Source organism: Zingiber officinale, chromosome 4B, assembly GCF_018446385.1.
Source record: "Zingiber officinale cultivar Zhangliang chromosome 4B, Zo_v1.1, whole genome shotgun sequence".
In the NCBI taxonomy this organism is placed as follows: domain Eukaryota; kingdom Viridiplantae; phylum Streptophyta; class Magnoliopsida; order Zingiberales; family Zingiberaceae; genus Zingiber; species Zingiber officinale.
This window is the reverse complement of record NC_055993.1, coordinates 105,638,546-105,654,956: the sequence shown is the minus strand read 5'-3', so window position 1 is coordinate 105,654,956 and position 16,411 is coordinate 105,638,546.

The window sequence follows — 16,411 nt, the reverse complement described above, 5'->3', positions numbered from 1 at the left end:
GTTAGATTATGGATGGTGGAGAAGATGATAAAGTTGAACTAGGTTCTAAGCTCATATGGCAAATGATTGATGAAACAATTGGAGCGGATAAAAATCTACAACTCGGAAGAAGCTCTAGAGTGAGAGAACTTTACGAGGATGATTTTGCATCCGAAGAAGAAGAGGATTACAATAATGATATTGAGTTTGTGTCCGATGAAGAACAAGTTGAAAATTATCGAAAATAAGTAGAATAAATTCAATGTTGAGTTTGTGTCTGATGATATTGAGTTTGTCTAATGATACTTTATTAGTTGTGTAATTTTATACTCATTTTAAATTTAATGTTAATGTGTTGGGGTTATAATATGTGATTTATTATGTAAATTATGTTGATACCGAGGAATCCGCTTAATGACGCCTAATCCCCGCCTAAGCAGCCTAGGTGCTAGACCCTGATCTAGCGCTTGATTAGCGCCTAACAAATTTTAAAACCTTAATATATAGAGAGTTTTGATATGTAGCTTACCTTACGCCACACACCTGTGCGCATCAATTTTTTTATTTAATATTATCACCTAACTCCTAAACCCTAAAGGTAAAATCCTAAATGGCTTAACTACAAGTTTAAAACAATCAAATTAAAAAAAAAACTGCACACTGCACAATCATGCACAGATGTGCAGTGTGTGTGTGTGTGTGTATATATATAGTCGGTTCACACTCCTAGACGACCCTCACAGGTCCGAATGCTCGGATGCACCTCCGGGCGCCCAGACCCTTAAAAATGAATTAGGGCGTCCGGAGGTGCATCTGGGCACCCAAACCTATGAGGGTCACCTAGGAATATGCAACAAATGAGTATGCATGGTATCACAGCTATATATATATATATATATATATATATATATAGAGAGAGAGAGAGAGAGAGAGAGAGAGAGAGAAGGGGAGGATGGATATCACGCGTGGACACCCTCTCAATGGAGGCTCCTCATACCCTACCTGATTGTCGATATATATATATATATATATATATAAATATATATATATATATATATATATATATATATATATATATATATATATATATATATATATATATATATATATATATATATATATATATATATAGAGAGAGAGAGAGAGAGTGAGAGAGATGATATGACATCTGACGCCTCCTGTACTACTGTGAGCGAACTCCGACCTGCCATATATGTCCTAAATTAACGGAAGGGATATATATATATATATATATATATATATAGAGAGAGAGAGAGAGAGAGAGAGAGAGAGAGAGAGAGAGAGGATGGATATCCTGGGTGACGCATGTGGCCGACACGCGTGGACCCCTCTCTGAATGGGAGGCACCTCCAATGAATAAAGGCGTCTCCCAACAGGAGAGGCATTCACGCGCGTCATCTAGGATATATATATATATATATATATCCGGACTAGACTTGGAGCGCCCAGACATAATCCAGGCGCATGTTCAAACTCGTCCAGGCTCTTGGATTGAATCCAGGGTATATTATATGTATTTAAGGTTCAAAATTTTAGGATTTAGGAGTTAAGTTATAATGAGTTTCAACCGATAAGATTTTTCCTCTTAAATTCATGCTTCCCTCTTGAGTTATAGTGTTCAAAATTTAAAATTTTAGATGCCCACGGGGCCTATTATATTATTTAGCGTTTAATATTTTTAGATTTAAAGGTTGGGTTATAATGGGGGTAATCTAATAAGATTTTTCCTCTAGGGTTCAGGCTGCCCTCTTGGGTTATAGTATTTAAGATAAAAAAATAGATATTCACATGATATAATATATGTATTTAAAAGATTTTTGTTTAAAATTTAAGGAATTTTTTATTTTAAAAAAATAAAATAATAATAAATGAGAAGAATTGAGGCGCTGGGATTAAATTCAGGCGCTTTGACCAAAAACTAAAAAAAATAGAATTGGAGCACTTGGATTATTTTTAGGTGCCTCGACCGACTTGTTACAGACCATTTTGTAGGTAACAGTTTGCAGCATATCCTATCACATATATTTTTGATATACTACGAACCTTATCCCTAGATTCGTCCGGACTAGACTCGTGGCGGCTGGACATGTTCCAGGCACCCGTGTTTGAACTCATCCAGGCACCTGGAATGAATCCAGGCACCTGGAATGAATCCAGGCGCCTGGATTCTTTTGTGTATTTTTTTATTTTATTTTAGGATATATTATATGTATTTAAGATTTAAAATTTAAGGATTTAGGAATTGAGTTATAATGGATTTGAGCCAATAAGATTTTTCCTCTAGGGATCATGCTTCCCTCTTGGGTTATAGTGTTCAAAATTAAAAAATTTAGATGTTCACGAGGTATATTATATGTATTTAGGGTGCGTTTGGTTCAAGTTATCATGTATAACCTTGGTTATGTGATTACCAGGTAATCACATAACCAAGGTTATGGGGAATAAAACATAACCAAATGTTGTTTGGTTCAACGTAGGTAATGCAACAAAAACTTATTTGTTTGAAGGTTTTAATGAATACCTTAGTTTAATATTTTACTGTATTACCCTCAGTTACAAAATCAATTATACATATTATTATTATTATTATTTATTTATTTTATGTTTTTTTTACTTTTTTTTTCTTGTATATTTTTTTTTACTTTTTATGTGTTTTTTTATTTTTTTAATGTTTTTATATTTTTTATATTATTTAAATTTATATATATATATATTTTTTACATTTTTAAAATTTTAATTTTTATTTATTTATTTTATTTTTAAATTTTTTAATTTTTTTTAGTTTTAAATTTTTTTAAATTTTTAAAAAAAAAATTAATTTTTTAAAAATTTTTAAAATTTAAATTTTTTATTATTTATTTTTAAAATTTATATATTTTTAAAAAATTTTATTTTAAAAAATTTTAAACATTTTTTTTTTACATTTTTTTCTCTTTTTTCCATGTTTTTTTCTTATCGGAGGGTATTTTTGGTAAAAAAAATCGTTAACCCCGGAATCAAGAAAAACCTTAGTTTTCTGAGGTTTTCCAATTCCGGGCTGCATGACCCTTTTGCTGACGTGTCGGGCATGGAACATTACTCGGGAATTATCGAATACCTAAACCAAACAAGGTTTTTGTTAATAACCTTGGATGGATAACCAAGGTTATCAAGAATAACCCCGAACCAAACACACCCTTAGGGTTTAAGATTTTAGGATTTAGGGGTTGAGTTATAATGGGGGTAAGCTAATAAGATTTTTCCACTATGCTTTAGGCATCGCTCCTAGGTTATAGTGTTTAGGATAAAAAATTTTAAGTACTCACAAGATATAATATATGTATTTAGAAGATTTAGATTTAGATTTAAATTTTAAGGAATTTTTTATTTTTTATTTTTTTTAAAAAAGAAGATCATTCCCCAGGGGACGGTCCGTAACATATCTTATCATATATATAATTTTGATATGCTACCAACCTTATCCTGCGGATTCGTCTGGACTAGACTCGGGATGCCTGGACATGAGCTAGGCGCTCGTGTTCGAACTCGTCCAGGCGCCTAGAATGAATCCAGGCATCTGGATTCTTCTGTGTATTTTTTTTATTTTGGGGTATATTCTATGTATTTGTGGTTCTAAATTTTAGGATTTAGGAGTTAGGTTATATTGGATTTGAGGCAATAAGATTTTCCCTTTAGGGTTCATATTTCTCTTTTGATTTATAATATTTAAAATTAAAAATTTTATATGCTCACGGGGCTTATTATATGTGTTTAGCCTTTAAGATTTTAGGATTTAGGGGTTGGGTTATAATGGGGTAAGCTAATAATATTTTTCCTCTAGGGTTCAGGCTGCCCTCTTGGGTTATAGTGTTTAAAATAAAAAAAATTTAGATACTCACGGGATATTATATATGTATTTAGAATATTTCAATTTAAAATTTAAGAAATTTTTTATTTTTAAAAAATAAAAAAGAAGAATTGAAGCACCTGGATTAGATCCAGACTCCTCGACCAAAAACTTAAAATAAAAATAAAAAAGAATTGAGGCGCATGGATTATTTTTAGACACCTCGATCGATTTGTTGCAGACTATTTCGTAGGGAACGACGTGCAATATATCCTATCACTATATATATATATATTAATTTTTTCACTTTAATTTTTAGTTTTGAAAAAAAAAATCTTAACTCGTGGGCATATCCGAGTTTGCCATTGGTCGCCATGTTTAGACTCACTGTTGGAATGTATACTATAAGCCTAGCTTTTGTATAACATTTTCTTTGAAATATTTTGAAATAAGAATCACTTTGGTCAAATGTTTACATTTTATATTTATATGTATATCAATGCAGTTGTCCATTTAATTTATATTATAGATAACATGGTGTGTGGTGTCACACAGAAGATCATGTTATCGGTTCCTTATAAATTATAAATAGTAGTTCACAACCAAGATGAATTAGGACAATCCATTGGAACGGTTGTAGTGTAATTTGGTATTAGTCTGTCTTGACTATAAAATTACACTAGTACACTATGTGTGTATTGAGTAGGGTCATTTGAGATTGTTTGATTTGTACTAACTACATAAAAGAACAAAACCTCTGTTATTATGGATGTGCACCCTCTTAATCCATATATAATAACAAATACATATACTTAGTATTTATTTTTTTAACTTATCAATGGGTGAGATTTATTCGTTAAATCAATAGGTCCGATGAGTTAGGAAATAGTACTATTTATATGGTGTGTTGTTGATTATAGAAGAAATCTATGTCCTAATTATTTAGGCTGATGATGTCCCCTTGAGGAGCTCATAAGGATTATCATGTAAACCCTGCAAGTGGACTTAGTCCTGCATAATAATAAAGTTGAGTGGTACTACTCTTGGAATCATATGTTAATTAATTGAGTTGTCAGTAACTCATTTAATTAACGGACATACGATATCTTAAACACAAGGAGATTAACGCACTCATGGTAAGAAGGAGCTCATATTGTAATATGGAATTTGTGCGGTAGTTCAATAATAACCCTTTAGTGGTATGAGTTATTATTGATGGACTTGAGTTGAGTGTTCGGGCCGAACACAGAAATCCCAAGCCCATCAGGAGGCCTAAACCAATTCCTCCTCTAGGTCCCTGTTGTAGCTTCTATATAAAGCCTCGCATCCACCCATCCAAGTAGTAGTTGTTGTGGTTTTTGGTTCACCTTCCTCCTTTCCTAGGGTCGGCGCCACCTCCCTCCTTTCCTAGGGTCGGCGCCACCTCCATCCCTTGCTAGGGTCGGCACCACCTCCCTCCTTTCCTAGGGTCGGCGCCACCTCCATCCCTTGCTAGGGTCGGCGCCACTTCCATCCCTTGCTAGGGCCGGCACCACCTCCACCTTGCTAGGGTCGGCGGTTCCTCCACCTTGCTAAGGTCGGCGGCTCCTCCTTGCTAGGGTCGGTGGCTCTTGCTTTCCTTGGTGGGCGGCGACTTGGAAAAGAAGAAGAAGAGGAGAAAGTGCTTGAACCTAGAGCTTCTCTTGGTGGTCGGCGGTTTGGAAACAACGAAAGGAAGGGTATTTGTTATCTTGGTAGATCGTTGCCCACATGACGTCCAAGAAGAGGAGAGGAATACAACAGAAGATCAAGAGGTATTTAGCTACAAAGGAAAGATACAACTAGTTCTTTAATTCCGCTGCGTAATTAGTTTAGTTTTCTTTGTATCGATTTTGAATACCAACACAAGAGACCATCGATCTTGTACTTCGATCAAGATGTGCTTTGATCCGTCAAGAACTTGCTTGATTGATCAAACACATGTCTGATCGAACATGCAGGTTGATAGGAAAAGTTCTATACTTGTACAATTTTTGTACAGGGAAATTGAAACAAAACGGAATTCCAGCGCCTTCACTCACAACCTGTGTGGATTGCTCGTCTAGGTTTTTTTTAATGTGTTTATTAAATTTCAACTAAATTTGTTTGAATTATTTGACAGGGTGGGTTAATTTTGTTGGAGCAATCCCAATGGTCCATGCGGTCATATGTCTTGGTGTTTGTGCAAAGGGTTTAAGTTAGGTTCACCCTTGTATTTGATATGTGTACTTGAGTTGTGAAGGACTTCAGGATACACATGTGACTCAGGTTGATGACTTTAGATTCGGTGAAGGATGGAGCATCCGAGGGACCGTTTACAAGGCAGCGAGGACAAGGGCCGAGGGAAGCGATTTTGAGGCATACGCGAAGGATGACATTGGGGACGAGCCGCGGGCTTGTATGCATCCGAGGGACGAGAGTCAAAGGAAGTAGACTTGAAGGCAAGAGGTCAAGACTGCGAAGGAAGTGTCAAATGAGTCGTAAGGGTGAGGGTCTGAGTGCTGAGTGATTGTACTCGGGTACCTGTCGACTGATGGTTTCCGCAGTTGACTGGTGTAGTCGACTGGGCAGTCGACTGGGAGCGAACAGAATGTTTCTGTTCGCTCAGTCATTGTGGAGCAGTTGACTGCTACTTTTAGCAGTCGACTGGTATTGAGTCGTTGGAATCTAACGGTTGAATTTCCACAGCGGGCAGTTGACTGTTAGTTTTAGCAGTCGACTGGTAGGCGGGGTTTCCAACCAATGGCCTATATAACCAAGCCTTAGGAGCTTGGTTATAATTGACGAAATTGGACTTAGTTAAAGTCTAATTAGTAGTCTACAAGTGGTCAAGAGTTTCCCTTGTGTCCAAGAGGTCTTGGTGAGTTTATGGTGAGGTTTCTCCACCCACAAGGAGGTTTGAGCTAGCCAGAGTTTGTCGGGGACTAATCCACCGATGGATTGAGGGATCGTCCACCTTACGGACAGCCGTAGAGTAGGAGCAAGTTATCTCCGAACCATGTTACATCGACGTGTATTGGTTTGCATTCTTTTCTTTGTCTTTAACTTTCTTTGTATTCATATTAGTTTGTATTTCCGCTGCGCAAACTAACAAGTGTAGGAAGCGAGTATTTGGAGGTGTCGTTTATCCAACCCCCCCTTCAAGCCTGCCACCGATCCCCTACAAGTGGTATCAGAGCAAGGACGCTCTCCTTTAGACTAATCCCCGAGGATGCAAGAAAATGGCCGACTTGATAGCACCTCCAAAGTTTAGCCTTGGGGACATCACATTTTGGATGATGAAGATGGAAGTCTTCTTCGACACGGATTGGGACACCATGATGGTGATCAAGGACCCGTTTGAAGTCCCAAGAGATAAGAAGGAAAAAGACTCCGACCATGACATTAGACGGAAGAGCAAACCTCACGTTCGGAGGCAAACTCAAAGGTAATATCAATCTTAATAGATATATTGTCATCTAATGTGATAAGTGGTGTAGGTGAATATAAGAATGCCCACGATTTGTGGACCAAGGTGAAGATGATTCTATGGGAAAAACCTAAACCTACACAAAAAGAAGAAGAACCTAAGGAGATGTGTTTAATTGCTCAAGTTGAGGAGGAGCAAACAGAAGTTGAGTCACGCTCAACATCCGAGGAGGAAAAGGAAGATGAGATATCATTTACATCCTCAAGGGTTGAAGAATCCAAGACAAGTGAAGAAGAAGAGAAAGTCTTGGAAGTCAATATAACAAGCACCTCCACCGAAGTGAAGTCAAAGGACAACATTGTGTGCTTCAGGTGCAATGAGAAGGGGCACTACAAGAGTAGGTGTCAAATGGGTAAGAAGAAGGTAAATCCTAAACTCATTCAAGTTAATTTAAAAACTAACAAGGGTTGTAGGAATGAAGAAACCCAAGGAAGGAGATTGCGCATCATATGCTTCACGTGTGGAGAGAATGACCACTACCACACCAAATGCCCTAAGAAGAGGGAGATTAAGAAGCTAGCATAATTGAAGAAATGGGAGAAAGAGAAGAAGAGGAGCTCGAGTCAAGGGGAAGCTTCAAGGGTAAGGGAGGTATACCCTAATTTGAATCGTAATTCAAATTCAAATTCTTATATTCTCATGCATTCTAGGAGAAATGATTTTGATTATCATAGTATGCCCATGCAAAATTTTAGATTTAAATATCATGATAGGAATAGGGTAATTGTAGATCATAACCTTAGGGGAACCACTCATGATAAATCTAGGCATGATAGACCTAAGGAGAATCTAGGTAAAAATCCAAAGAAGGGAAGACATATGCCTAGAAAAATGGGTAGGTCTAGGAATGTCCATGGTGGACATGTTGACTCTAGGTTTAGGAACCTAGAAAGGGAAAATCAAGCTTTGAAGACAAATCTTGATAAGTTGGAGAAAACCCTAGAAAGATTCAATGTTGGATCTAAGGGTTTAGGTATAGTGTTGGGTAGCTAAAGACCCAACAATGATAGATCGGGTTTGAAATACCGATCTAATGTCTCCAATGCTAAGGTAAAGTCTTATGCTAGGGTTGCATATGACTATAACAAGGAGAAGTCAATAAATGGTAAGGGAAAGTCATTTAAAGGTAAGGAGAAATTAATCAAGGACAAGGTGTCCAAGGTTAAGAAGGTTAGGTCTGTAGGCCAAGTGTCACCGGAGGTACACCGATGTGGCTTAGCAATTGTGGATGAGTCACCTAGGGAGGTGGCTAAGGTTAAGAGTTCTAAGGAGAGCTCAAAGAGTTAAGTTGAGACCCATGGCCAATGTATCTCAGGTGGGCTTTACTTGGGAGTCTAGACGAGCCATGGAATGTGTCAAGTAGTTTAGAGACGAACTTGAGTCTCAAACCTAGGGATTTGACACAATTGGTTTATGTTTCATGCTTAGAAATATGACATTGGGGTCATATAGCATGATAATTGGTTTTGGATGTATAGATGTCATATAAACCAATGCTAGGGATGCATTGTGGGTTAGTATGGGCAAATACATCAAGAGAAAGCCAAAACTAGGACTTTAGGTCAAGGTTCAATTGAACTTTTTAGCTAGTTTTATATTTTATGTCAATCTTAGGATTGGTGATAGATACATTTTGTAATGTATTTTTCCCAAGTAGACATGGGCAAAATAGACCTCTCTACAAAATTTGAGGATTTTTGGATATCTGTGAAATTATTGACGCATTTCTGAAGTTGGGTCAGAAATGATGAAAAGCGAGAAAATAGTGTGTCAGTCGACTGGTAATAGTAAAAAATGGACACAGAATGGTTCTGTGTGTTGTTTCGATAAGGGCAGTCGACTAATACCAGTTTGAAACTATTTTCAGCATTGGTTTTTGACCAGGTCAGCTCATTTAGGTGTATGAGATCCATGGGGGATGAATACACGAGTTTAGGGTCAATTTGATGACAAGTTTTCAACCATTGGGATATTGTTGGAGAACTTTTTGGATGTTAGGCAAAGGGGGAGAAGTAAGATTTAGTTGGGAAAACCTGAAAATACCTTTGCGGTAATGGAAATCCTAACTCATTGGGTAATGGAAATCCTAGCTCATTGGGGAGCTTAGGTGTAAGGGGGCCTTGGGATAGGTTCTTAAAAAGCCCTGTGTGAAAATCCTAGCTCATTGAGGAGCTTAGGTGTAGGGGGAGCCTTGGGAGAGATTCTTAAAAAACCCTGTGTGAAAATCCTAGGTCATTGGGGAGCTTAGGTGTAGGGGGAGCACTGCGATAGATTCTTAAATAGCCCTGTGGGGAATTCCTAGCTCAATGGGTAGCGTAGGTGTAGGGGGAGCCTTGGGATAGGTTCCAATGCATGTTGCATTTTGTTTTGGCGGTGTAAGTCCAAGTGTGTAGCCTTGGCAATGTAAGTCCATTCGGCGAAATAAGTCCAAGTGTGTAGCCTTGGCATCGTAAGTCCATTGTTTTTAGCATATTGTTTTGCTATCTGTTTCCCTAACTTAAATGTATTGTCAAACATCAAAAAGGATGAGATTGTTGGAGCAATTCCAATGGTCCGTGCGACTATGTGTTTGGTGTTTAGGCAAAGAGTTTAAGTTAGGTTCACCCTTGTATTTGATATGTGTACTTAAGTTGTGCAGGACTGCAGGATACACATGTGACTCAGGTTGATGGCTTCAGGTCCGATGAAGGATGGAGCATCCGAGGGACCATGGACAAGGCAGCGAGGACAAGGGTCGAGGGAAATGACTTTGAGGTGTTGGTTAGTTCTAGGAAAATCGTACTGGTTCCACTGTACAAATTTTTTTGTACAAGTGTCGAACCTTTCCTTAAATAACCTATTGTGTTCTTTAGAAGTTAAATTAGGAATCGCAGACGGAACTTAACATCATTGATTCCAAATTTAACTTATCTGTTCTTATTGCTTTAAATTGGAATCGCAAGCGGAACTTAACACTATTGATTCAAATCCACCTATGTTATTAATTCCATTAAATATTAATTTCTAAAATTGGCTTCCAGGACTGCACGGCTAGACACATGACCTTCTTGGATATGGGAGCAACCACCACTGCCTAGACAAAGCCTTTTAAGGAAAGCTAATATTTAATTTCCTTAAATAACTCTAGGTTAACCAAAAAGAACAATCGAATCACAAATTCAAAAAACAAAGAAAACACAAACTCGAAAAATAAATTCAAAAAACTAGATCTAATGCCTCTTGTGTTTGGAATTCATACAAAGAAAAATAAACTAGTATGATGTGGAAAATAAAAACTAGTAATACCTTTCTTTGTGAACTTTAATGACCTCTTGATCTTCTACCGTATTCCTCTTCTAACCTCGGACGTTGTGTGGGCAACGATCTTCCGATATGAGAACCACCAAACACCTTCTTCTTCCTTCTAAGTTTCGGCCACCAAGAGTCCTTCTTGATAGATAGGTTCGGCCACCACCAATGCTCCAAGGGATGCTAGAGACTAGGCTTCCTTTCTCTCCTTCTTCTCCTTGCTTGATCCGGCCACCAAGAGAACTCCACCAATGAAGAAGTTTCGGCCACAATAAGGAGAGGAGAGAAAAAGAGGGGGCCGGCCACACCACCAAGGAAGAGAGGGAGGAAGAAAAAGAATAGAGTTGTTCACATGAAGGCACCTCTACCTCCTCTTTTATAATCATTGGTCTTGGCAAATAAGGAAATTTAAATAAAAAACTTCCTTAATTCTTTTGCCATGAAAAGGAAAATTTATTTAATTAAAAATAATTTCCTCTTCTCACATTACATGGCCGACCACATCAATAAGCTATAAACAAAGAGAGTTTTAATAAGAATTAAAACTTCCTAATTTGTCTCTGAAAATTTATAAAAAAAAAATTCTCCAATAATTTTTCCCTTCATGGTGGATTATAAAAAGAAAATTTTATAAATTAAAATCTTTCTTTTAAACATGTGGATAATTTCTAAAAAGGAAAGTTATCTTTAAAAATTAAAATCTCCTTTCAATCTACAAATAAGGAAAGATATCAAATCTTTTCTTAATCTTTTGTAGAAACTTATAAAAGGAAATATTTAATTTTTTAAACTCTCTTTTAAATCATGAACATGGTTAAAAAAAGGAAAGTTTTCTCAAAATTAAAATCTACCTTTCAATCTACAAATAAGGAAAATAAGGAAAGATTTCAAATCTTTTCTTAATCTTTTGTAGAAAGTTATAAAAGGAAAGATTTAAATTTTAAACTCTCTTTTAAAACCATGGAATCCACATAAGAAAATTTAAAAAAAAAATAAAATTACTTTTTATTTTAATAGGGCCGGCCACCTAAGCTTGGGTTCAAGCTAGGGCCGACCACCTCATGAACTCATGAACCATGCCTTTGGCCGGCCCTAGCTTGGCCGACCCCTATAGGATGGGTAAGAAGGTGAGTATAGTACTCTATAATTAAGAGGCTACGATAGGGACCGAGAGGAGGAATTGATTTTGGTCTCCCGATGAAATTAAGCATCCCGTGTTCGCCCCGAACACATAACTTAATTTCATCAATAATAATTCATTCCACTAAAGAACTATTATTGAACTACCGCACCAATCCCAAATTACATGTTGGGCTCCTTCTTATTATGAGTGTGTTAGTCTCCCTGTGTTTAAGATGTCGAATGCCCACTAATTAAATGAGTTACTGACAACTCACTTAATTAATATCTTTGTCCAAGAGTAGTACCACTCAACCTCATCGTCATGTCGGACTAAGTCCACCTGCAGGGTTTAACATGACAATCCTTATGAGCTCCTCTTGGGGACATTCTCAACCTAGATTACTAGGACACAGTTTCCTTCTATAATTAACAACACACACTATAAGCAATATTATTTCCCAACTTATCGGGCTTATTGATTTATCGAGCTAAATCTCACCCATTGATAAGTCAAAGAAATAAATACTAAATATATGTGTTTGTTATTATATTAGGATTAAGAGCACACACTTCCATAATAACTAAGGTCTAGTTCTTTTATCAAGTCAGTATAAAAAGAACTTACCTAAAATGGTCCTACTCAATACACTTAGAGTGTACTAGTGTAATTTATTAGTCAAGATAAACTAATACCTAATTACACTACGACTATTCCGATGGTTTGTTCCTTTCTATCTTAGTCGTGAGCAACTGTTTATAATTTATAAAGAACTGATAACATGATCTTCTGTGTGTGACACCACACACCATGTTATCTACAATATAAATTAATTGAACAACCGCACTTAACAAATAAATGTAGGTATTTGACCATTGTGATTCTTTATTTCTAAATAAATATTTATACAAAAGCTAGACTTTTAGTATACACTCTAACACGAGGAATACGCGAAGGATGACATTGGGGATGAGTCGCGGGCTTGTATGCATCCGAGGGACGAGAGCCAAAGGAAGTAGGCTTGAAGGCAAGAGGTCAAGGCTACGAAGGAAGTGTCAAATGAGTCGTAAGAGTGAGGGTCCGAGTGCTGAGTGATTGTACTCGGGTACCAGTCGACTGATGGTTTTCGCAGTCGACTGGTGTAGTCGACTGGGAGCGAACAGAATGTTTCTGTTCGCTCAGTCATTGTGGAGCAGTCGACTGCTACTTTTAGCAGTCGACTGGTATCGAGCCGTTGGAATGTAACGGTCGAATTTCCACAGAGGAAAGTCGACTGCTAATTTTAGCAGTCGACTGGTAGGCCGGGTTTCCAACCCGTAGCCTATATAACCAAGCCTTGGGAGCTTAGTTATAGTTGACGAAATTGGACTTAGTTAAAGTCTAATTAGTAGTCTACAAGTGCTCAAGAGTTTCCCTTGTGTTCAAGATGCCTTGGTGAGTTTGTGGTGAGGTTTCTCCACCCACAAGGAGGTTTGAGCTAGCCGGAGTTTGCCGGAGACTAATCCACCGACGGATTGAGGGATCGTCCACCTTACGAACAACCGTAGAGTAGGAGCAAGTTATCTCCGAACCATGTTACATCGACGTGTATTGGTTTGCATTCTTTTCTTTGTCTTTAACTTTCTTTGTATTCATATTAATTTATATTTCCGCTGCGCAAACTAACAAGTGTAGGAAGCAAGTATTTGAGGGTGTCGTCTATCCAACCCCCTTCAAGCCGACCACTGATCCCCTACAAATTTAACGGATTTAATCCAAATTGATGACTCTAGTCAAATCTTATAACGGAGTCACGTCTAAGGCTACTCAGGCTTTGGCTGGAGGATCCGACGGTGTTGAAAAAGGGCTGTTGCTTGGATTTGTGGTAGGAAAAAGTAAAAACGTGAGCGAGAGAAAGGAGCCGTGGTAGGTGACAGCGTTAGCAATCGTGACTTACAGCTTGGGTACATTAGCCATTTTTGGCTCCACGTAGCCTGCCTCACACCAGACCAGATTCTCTGGTCCACTTTTTATAGACCAAAGGATAGTTCACAATCTAATTATGACCGGATCGATAATAATTAAAAGATTTATAATGTTCCGAATAAAAATAGGAATTGATTTTAATTATTGATAACTTACTATATTTGGATTATGATCATAACCATATTTATCAGTATTTTATATTTATTATTATCATATGTATCATAATATGTTATCATATTTATCATAATATTTTTTCATATATTATTTGATCATCTGAATAAATAAATATATTAGCCTATGACAATAAAAAAATAATTATTTCTTATCACTTTTCCTTTTCTTAATACATTCTTATCATGATAACAAAGACATCAATTCTTTCTAATTTTCTTTTCTAATTTTCTTTTCTTTCTGCTACCATCAATTTTGTACTGTTTCTCTTTATTTTCATATAACCATCTATCACCATATTTCTCTTCTCTCTTTCTGATTAAGGCTCTGCTCCTTTTCTTTCTTCCGCCGCCCACTAAGCCACCCAAGCTAATCTCTCTAGCAACAAACAGCAAGTACGAGGAGCCAATAGCAAGTCCGACATCTCCCTAACAATAAATCTCACGTTCCTTCCTCTATTCTAGCCAGCTGATGTCGCCTCCAAGGGACAAAAGAGTTGTTGCCCCTTACTGTCCTTTTGCCGATGACGTCCTTTTTGTGTCGGTGGCCGCCCCTGTTGTCAGCAAAGCTTCTGTCACTGCCATCTTTTTCGCCCCGTCACTATCGGATCTTTGTTGCTGCTGACCAAAGGAGGAAGCTCTCCTTGTGCCAGTCGCCCCCCTTTGCTGTCGCCGACCACTGTCTTCCTCTCTTCTCAATAGCAAGCAACTTTCCCTTCTCCATCTTCCTCCTTCATGTTTTCCAGCAATGGGGCCAACATCAAAGCATTTCCTTCACGTACGAGGAGTGAACTTCTCTGAGCAAGTCTCCAACAATGCAAGTCGCACCACAGATTTATTCCGACATTCTTTTATTTGCTAAATTTTTATCTATTGGATAATATCTTGATACTGGAGCAACTGATCATGTCACGTTAGACCATCACATCATTACAGAAATCTTACCCTATTGTGGCTCGGATACGATACAGGTAGGCAATGACTTAGGTTTGTAAATTGCTAACTATGAAAACACACATTTTCAGTCATCTAATCAAACTTTTCACATGCGTAATATTTATCATGTTCCATCTATTACTAAAAATTTACTTTCTGCACGTCAATTTAGTCTTGATAACAATATCTTCTTTGAATTTCATCCTGATCATTGTCCTGTAAAAGATAGAACGACATGTGTTATTTTACTCCATGCCAAGATTAAAAATGGTCTGTATTATCTTCAATGTCCTTCCTTTAAATCTTTTATTGGTGAACGCACTAATAAACCAGTTTGACATCCTTCTCTTCGAATAGTTGAAAAAAATCATAAGTCAATTTAGTTTATCTACTTCATATACCTCGTCACCTCAGTTATGTAAGGCATGCTTGGAAGCTAAGAGTCACAAGTTACTCTTTTCTCCATCTAATCATATTTCTAATTTTTCATTTAAAATAATTTATTTTGATATTTGGGGTCCCACTCCTATCCTATCCCATCAATGTTTTTTATATTATGTCACTTTTATTGACCATTTTAGTAAATTTACTTACCTCTATCCTATGAAATGAAAGTTTGATTTACTTGACATATTTTGTTGTTTTCAAAACCAAGTTTTTCATTCTGATTGGGGAGATGAGTATAAAGTTTTTCATTATCATCTTGCTTCTTGTGGAATTATTCATCGAGTTTCTTGTCCCCATAACCTTGAACAAATTGATTTAGCAGAGAGAAAGCATCTACATATAGTGGAAACAACCTTAGCTCTTCTTAATCATGCATCGATTCTACATAAATTTTGGGATGAAGCAGTTAGCACTGTAATTTACCTCCTCATAAATCACCTTCCAACTCCATTATTTGATCAAAAGTATCCACTAGAGAAGCTTTATAATCGAACTCCCCACTATTCTTTTTTTTTAGTTTTTTGTTGCGCATGTTATCCATGGTTACGTCCCTACTCTAAACATATATTAGACTTTCATTCACAACTGTGTGTTTTCCTTTGTTATAGCAATTTGCATCATGGGTATATTGTTGCTTACCTATATCGACCGGGCGAATTTATATTTCCTAGCATGTTAATTTTGATAAGTCTCTCTTCTCTTTTTAAGTAGCATGCTCATCCTCTCCTCTAGAGACAAGTGGCACATATTTGGTACCACCCACCCTTACAATAAGCATGCAACATCTATCTCCTCTACCGATAAATGATATTAATACACGAGGTAATGATATTTTGGGTCTAGCTCCATCTCCGCCACTCTTTGAGGCCCCCCCCTCTAATTCTTCTAACACATCATCAAATCATGAGGATAATTTACTTCTCTCCCTAGATATGCCACATATCGCATTTTTGCATTCCCAGCCTAGCTTCTCGCCTTATTTGACAAGTGATTTGATGAAGATGCTCCTCAGGGCACACTTTCCTTAAGTGATATCTATGCATGATATCCACCAGAAGTCACTCGATATCCCTTTCCACGAGCTCTAGTTGTCTCTTCAAAATCTATGGAACCAACGTGCTTTTAAATTGGTGTGCTACGATAACTACAAAATTTGATGCTTGGTGCTTAGT